Consider the following 7,502-nt stretch of genomic DNA (forward strand, 5'->3'; position numbering starts at 1 on the left):
TGGCCTTAATAATTGGTCTGCCTGAAAACAGATGAAGTAATAAAATTGTGCACAAACAACAAACCACTTAGGTCTTAGCAGGGCTTTTACTGTACAGACGTGGACAGTGGCAGCTCCAGGAGGCCTTGCTCCTTGGGAAGGCCCAATTCCTTTAGGAGCTCCAGACATTGAAAATATTGTTATGGAATTTTTAAGAAACTTATATTCACAGTAAGAAATTCACTTTCATGGTTCAAATAAAAACATTTGTGCATGATTTAAGAACATAAGAATGGCCATACTGGGTCAGACTAAACGTCCATCAAGCCCAGTACCCTGTCTCCTGACTGTGGCCAGTGCTAGGTGCCCCAGAGGGAATAAACAGAACAGGTAATCATCAAGTGATCCATCCCCTGTTGCTCATTTCCAGCTTCTGGTAAACACAGGCTAGGGACACCATTCCTGCCCATCCTGGCTAGTAGCCATTGATGGACCTATCCTCCATGAATTTATCTAGTTCTTTTTTGAACCCTGTTATGGTCTTGGCCTTCACAACATCTTCTGGCAAGTAGTTCCACAGGTTGACTGTGTTGTATGAAGAAATACTTCCTTTTGTTTGTTTTAAACCTGCTGCCTATTAATTTCATTTAGTGACCCCTAGTTCTTGTGTTATGAGAAGTAGTAAACAACACTTACTTATTAACACTTCCTTATCTACTCTCTCCTCATATGGAAGCTGTTCCATACCCCTTATCATTTTTGTTGCCCTTTTCTGAACCTTTTCCAATTCCAATATATCTTTTTTTTTTAAATGGGGCGACCATATCTGCACACAGTATTCAAGATGTGGGTGTACCATGGATTTATATAGAGGCAACATGACATTTTCTGTCCTATTATCTATCCCTTTCTTAATTATTCCCAGCATTCTGTTTGCTTTTTTGGCTGCCACTGCACATTGAGTGGATGTTTTCAGAGAACTATTCACAATGACTCCAATGACTCTTTCTTGAGTGGTAACGGCTAATTTAGACCCCATCATTTTATATGTATAGTTAGGATTATGTTTTCCAATGTGCATTACTTTGCATTTATCAACATTAAATTTCATCTGCCATTTTGTTGCCCAGTCACCCAGTTTTGAGAGATCCTTTTGTAGCTCTTTGCAGTTTGCCTGGGTCTTAACTATCTTTTGTAATTTTGTATCATCTGCAAATTTTGCCACCTCACTGTTTACCCCTTTTTTCAGATCATTTATGAATATGTTGAATAGGACTGGTCCCAGAACAGATCCCTGGGAGACACAACTATTTACCTCTTTCCATTCTGAAAACCAACTATTTATTCCTGCCCTTTATTTCCTATCTTTTAACCATTTACCAATCCATGCCAGCACCTTCCCTCTTATCCCGTGGCAGCATACTTTGTGTAAGAGCCTTTGGTTAGGGACCTTGTGAAAGGCTTTCTGAAAATCTAAGTACACTATATCCACTGGATCATCTTGGTCCACATGCTTGTTGACCCCCCTCAAAGAATTTTAGTAGATTGGTGAGGTATGATTTCCCTTTACTAAAAACATGTTGACTCTTCCTCAACAAATTATGTTCATCTATATGTCTGACAATATTGTTCTTTATTATAGTTTCAACCAGTTTGCCCAATACTGAAGTCAGGCTTACTGGCCTATAATTGCTGGGATCACCTCTGGAGCCCTTTTAAAAAATTGGCCTCATATTAGCTATCCTCCAGTCATCTGATACAGCAGCTGATTTAAATGATAGGTTACGGACTACAGTTAATAGTTCTGCAATACATCAATGACATTTATGTAGATGAATCCCTTTGTTAGGATATAAGAATATATCCACAAAACTGGATATTTTAATAGTCCTGAGTCATGTTTTTCTAATCAGAATATATGAACAGCACAGCCCTGCAGTAATCACAGATTAATATTCAGGCAAGAAAAAGCTGCTTTTCAAATGAAGGCCAGTTCACTTCTAAATGGAATTTCTGGTCTATAAAAAGTTACCACCTTGAATTAGCTTTTTCATATTGTAAGGGGGCTGCAAAGCACAATGCCTGAGTCTCAGCAGTAGGATTAACAAACAAGAGTTTTATTCTTGGAAACAAATGCAGCAAGCAGCAAATATTCAACAGCCCTTTTGCCTGATATCAACATTTCCATGGCAATATCCCAATGCACTGACTACCTCTTGGTCTGTGCTGGTCAGCAATCCATCATGCAAGTAGACCTATACTAGAATATCTGAAACAGCAATCCCAGCTAGCCTAATTTTTTGGCACAATAATAAACTCCTACTTTGAAGCCCTGTCTCCTACATATACCACCACACCCTTCATAGTACCAGGAGCCTTTCCAAAGCTCTCCCCTCCGCCCCCAAAAAAACAACAAAAAAAAAACAAAGAGAAGAGAGCTGGTTGAAGACTAGGGGACTTCATTCATACAAGGTAGTTGGGTTAGCACTTCTGTTACTGAATACAGAGTTAGAACAAACCTACTACAGCAGAGCATTGGCTCCTAAATAGCTTCCTTTGGCAGCCTCATCCAGGAATGAAATCACAGGGAGTTCTTGCCCACTTTCTTCCAGCCTTACTCTTAGGGGACCTCAAAAAAGACTAACTGGTCTCCACAGGTGCAGTGAATGTGCTGATACCCAGACCACAGGTTAATGCCCAAGTGTCCATGAAAAGCCTCTCCTCCCTCTTACCTAGGGAAGAAGGATGTGCACCCTCACATTTAAGACACATGAATTTTATTAAATTCATAGTCACTTGCTCTTGAGTTCAAGCACTGTGAACTCTGCAGGTGAGATAAGGGAGATGTAAATAAAACTCAAGAATACATTTTGCAGAGGTAAAAATCTTGGTGAGGGAGAGAATAAAATGGCAAAGAGTGAAGCAAATGATCTTGCTCTTTTCTTTCTGTCTGTCTGTCTGTCTTTCTTTTAAAGAAGGACCGCTCCTCTCAGCTGTTTTTACAGCTAAAAAAATATAGTCAGAGTAATACAAAGATTATATGTGTTTCATTACATTCCCCACCTCTCCCCCAAATCCATATTTTAAACAGCAGATAAGCCTTTTGAGGTAGCACAGCTCTGTGTAGTGAATGCATTCCTAAGTACAGCTGAGAGAAACTTTTTCACTGAAACTTTCTTCAACCCTCCCCCACCAAAAAATGACAGACATATTGGGATTTGTGTCAGTTTTGCTGCATTATTTCAGTCAAAAAAACTGCCCCACCCCCTCAAACCGAGGAAATTGAAGTTAGGTATTTTGAAGGTTTTGATTTTTTTTAGCTCAAAATGGTTTCAATTTGAGGGTTTTTTTAAACCCCACATTATAAGATGGTCAAAATAAAAATGAAACATTTCTTTTGTTAGAACAAAATGTTGAATTTGACCTAAAATGAATTTTTCAATTCCCCCCAGATTTTGAAGAGATTGGTTTGCAGTTTGACCTGTGTTTTTTTTTTTAATTTGGATTTGCCAGCAAACTAAAATCTCTGATTCACACAGCACTACTCCTCGTGAAACAGAAGTTATTTGAGGTATAGCACCCTCTGGCCTTCATACACCGAGGGAGTGCGTTAGCCCCTGGGAAACAAACTGCCTGGCATGCTTTATATTTCACAAACGAGTGAGTCTGAAGGGCTTCTGAGGGAGAAGGTTTGTTTTGTTTTGTTTTGTTTTGTTTTAAATGCTTAAAAGTGCAACAGCTAGCGCTTCAGAAGTCTACAGTTCCTAGAATCCATAAGCTTTCCCATAGTGGAACATTCTACATAAGACTTCCTTCCATCTGCAAAACGGTCCTTGTCAGCTTTATTTCTGGTAACCAATTTTAAATCTTTACTGACAGCAACCCCCAATATTTCAGTGATGACCATGTTGGTCCCAGGATCTTGGTAATATCCTTTTATTTATTTAGACAACATCTGTTGGCAGAGGTGAAAGTAATATTAAACTCTTACTAGGACAAGGGCCTGGCTCTGGGCCCCTGGAAGGGGCGGGGCCTCGGGCAGAAGGGGCAGGGCTAGGGATCAGCCTCCCCCAGCCAGCCCATCTGCGCTGCTTCGCCCGTGCTTCCCAGGGCTCTGGCGGGGATTTAAAAGGGCCCAGGGCTCTGGTCGCTGCTGCAGTAGCGGTGGCCAGGAGCCCCAGGCCCTTTTAAATCTCTGACCCTGGGGCAGCTGCCCCTTTTGTTGCCCCTCGTTGGCCATCCTGATGGTGGCGGTGTGTGTCCCTACTCGCAGGGTGGCCAATGGGGGGGAGTAAAAGGGGCAGCGACATAGGGAGGGTCCTTTGCCGCGGCAGCGCTTTAACATTGGCTGCGTACGGGCTGATATCGGCTTTTTACCTGTATGCCATACCAACCTACTTTCACCCTGTCTGTTGGTGAAAGACAAGCTTTCACCCTGTCTGTTGGTGAAAAGCAAGCTTTCACCCTGTCTGTGGGTGAAAGGCAAGCTTTCAAGCTACATACACCCGAAGAAGAGCTCTCTGTAGCATAAAAGCATTTTGCAGAGGTGTATGGGGAAACTTTTACATCCATGTCTACATTTGAGTCTTATCGCTAACGTGTCCTTTAGCCATTTGCATTGAACCATCAGTTCACAAGGTCCTACCTCATTTGGAAGGGGCTTTGGGAAATGCTAGTGCTTCAATATTGCATGAAGCGCTAGCAGAGTGAGTATTCAAAAACCTGTCCTGTTTTCAGATCAGTGGGCAGTACAGCACTCAGAGAGACTGCTTAACTAATGGTTCCCAGTTATATTCATTGATGAACACAGTGTGATAAGCATGGTAGAGAGAAAACTTTCAACTTTGGAAACTGAATGGTGTAAAGTGTACACATTTTTATGAACTATTGCCATGCAAGGCAGCATTTGTTTCTTGTTCTTGGTGGCCTTGGGCTAATGTTCAATAATTTTAATAAACTTTTTCTTTTATTAAAAGATTTGGGTTACTAATATCTACTGGAGGCCCAAGAGGAGCTGTGGCCAAATGCTTGCAATTTATAGGGCAACAGTCCTCTTTAAATGTAAACATTTGTTTCACTCACTGTTTGCCAAGGGGCAGATTAGGGAATTTTTGTGATTCTTATTTACTGAAAGAATGACTTGGAAAATAATTCAAACTGCAGAAGATTGTTCCCAAGTGTACTACCACTGTAGCTTAGGTACTGTATACCATTCGGCAAATCTGTACCCTCAGAGAAGAGAGTTTGCTTTGCCTTCATCTCAAATAAACTTTCTAGGCTGGAAGGCCTTTGAGTTGAGGAATAAAAACAGAAGGCAATTCTAGAGAACTTAGTCCCCTCCCTCTTCCTCACACAAAGACATGGGTGAGAGGGAGAGGCGATATCAATGATGTGCTAAACAGGGTGTATTTTCTCAAGAATGGAAATAATGTCCTCTTGCTTTAGATGAGGAGTGTGTGTACATGTGGAAAATTGTGTTTGGGAGCTGAGTGGATGTAGAGGTGATGTTATGTAGAGGCAATCCACTGAAGGAAAATAATGGCAGCCAGATGGAGATATCCTATCTCCTAGAACTGGAAGGGACCTTGAAAGGTCATCGAGTCCAGCCCCCTGCCTTCACTAGCAGGACCAAGTACTGATTTTGCCCTAGATCCCTAAGTGGCCCCCTCAAAGATTGAACTCACAATCCTGGGTTTAGCAGGCCAATGCTCAAACCACTGAGCTAAGTCAGGTTGGACAGGAAGAGATGTCTGAGGCTGAATTATTCATTGAGAAACAAGTACTGGAACAGTTGTAGCAAAAGGGGCTCAAGCAATGTTTTCACTTTCATAACAGACACGGCAAGCCCAGAGGTACCAGAGCTACGAACTGCCAAGCCTAGAGGTGCCGGGGCTCAGCCCTGGCACAAAGTAAGCACTGGACTTGATAGAAACATGATTTTTAAAATAGACTTTCATCCCATCTTATTGTGACTCTAAGAATCCTTGCAACAAATGGAACACAATGTTTTTGAAACTAAAAAGTGTTATTTCATTCCCTTAGGTATATACTTCCAGCAGTAAAAGAGAGATGCCCACAGCTCTGGTACAAAGTCACTATCTCACTTCTATAGTGTGGTGTGAAATTGGCTAGAGAGTCAATGTTTGCACAGTTTGAAGGTGTAAAGTGTTCTATATGTGCTAAGGGTCACATTCTGCCCTCAGGAACTATTCACGAAGCCCCATTGAAATCAAAGGTGCAGTGGGGGTGTAAGTGAGGGTAGAATTGAGCCCTAATTATTGTGCTTATGCTTTGGATTTTTTCTTCCTTTAGTGTCTTCTCCCCCGGTTCATCATAGCAATTGTATAAGTAGTGTGAGAAAACAATGACGCTAACTCTTTGAGGGCTGCTCTCCCTACCTCTTAGAATAAAGTGTGAATAATTGGGATCAACCCAATGGAATTCTATTGTGTTTGACTTTTGAGAGGGCAGCCTTTTTCTAGCATTAAAGTCAGTCATACTCACTGCAGTTGTCCTTGGCATTCATTTTTGAATGCGGATGCCTTCATATTGAAAAAAGGTTATCTGAAGAGGGATTCTAGGGGGCATTCATCCTGGCAGTGCATTCATTGGAGCCGCGCTGCCAAGGAATTATGGCTACAGAGGACCCCTACCAAGTGTGGAGGCACACTGGGTCTTGCGCCTTTAGTGGATCCCTTGAGTTCCAATAGTTATGGGGATCTTTCTGCAGAAGGGGCAAGGTCCCCACCTTGTTAGGACCCTGGATTTGAGAGGATAAAATGCAAGGGAAAATATCCAAGTCTTTCCTCCAGTCTTCAGAAAACACAATTTCCCCTCCTAAATGCCAGCCTACCAACACACCACTCAATGTTAGACATGTTTGACAAAGAACAACACTAGTCCTTCAGCAAGGCTCCCTTCAGAAGACCATCTTCCACCCAGGACCAACAGGAACCACTATTTCCACAACACAAATGTTTATTTCTCCCCAATATCATGCCTGACACCCCAGTGATGCCACCAGTTCTTTAGAGAATGATGCACGGAGCTGATGACACAAACTTTGAGCCCTATGTGGCTGTACAAAATCCTGGCCCTGGACAATGCAAACAGACCCTCTACCACTATTCATATTTGCTATAGACATGATAGGATGAAGTCTATGCCCTTTGTTACTTTAGTTTTTGCTGGTTCTTTGTCAGTGCCAAGCCCTTTATAAGCTGGGAGAGTCCCCTTATGCACAGCCAATACTGGGTGTATGCTGCTTCACCTATTGTCTAGGAGCCAGCATTTCATCACTTTGGCACACTGTGGTAGCACATAGCGTAACTGTCAGGAACACTGCTGAAATCATGCAACAGCAAGAGCTTGTCAAAAATGCAAATTACACCTATTTTCAGGTGGTGCACTTCCATAGTTCACATACTCATTTACCCGGCTGAAAAATGTTGGTGAACCAGCATGATGAGACTAGTATAAGTGCCTGCTTACTGTAACTTTCACAGTTGGGAACAGCTAACTGA

The sequence above is a fragment of the Mauremys mutica genome, chromosome 6 (genome assembly GCF_020497125.1).
Source record: "Mauremys mutica isolate MM-2020 ecotype Southern chromosome 6, ASM2049712v1, whole genome shotgun sequence".
In the NCBI taxonomy this organism is placed as follows: Eukaryota; Metazoa; Chordata; order Testudines; family Geoemydidae; genus Mauremys; species Mauremys mutica.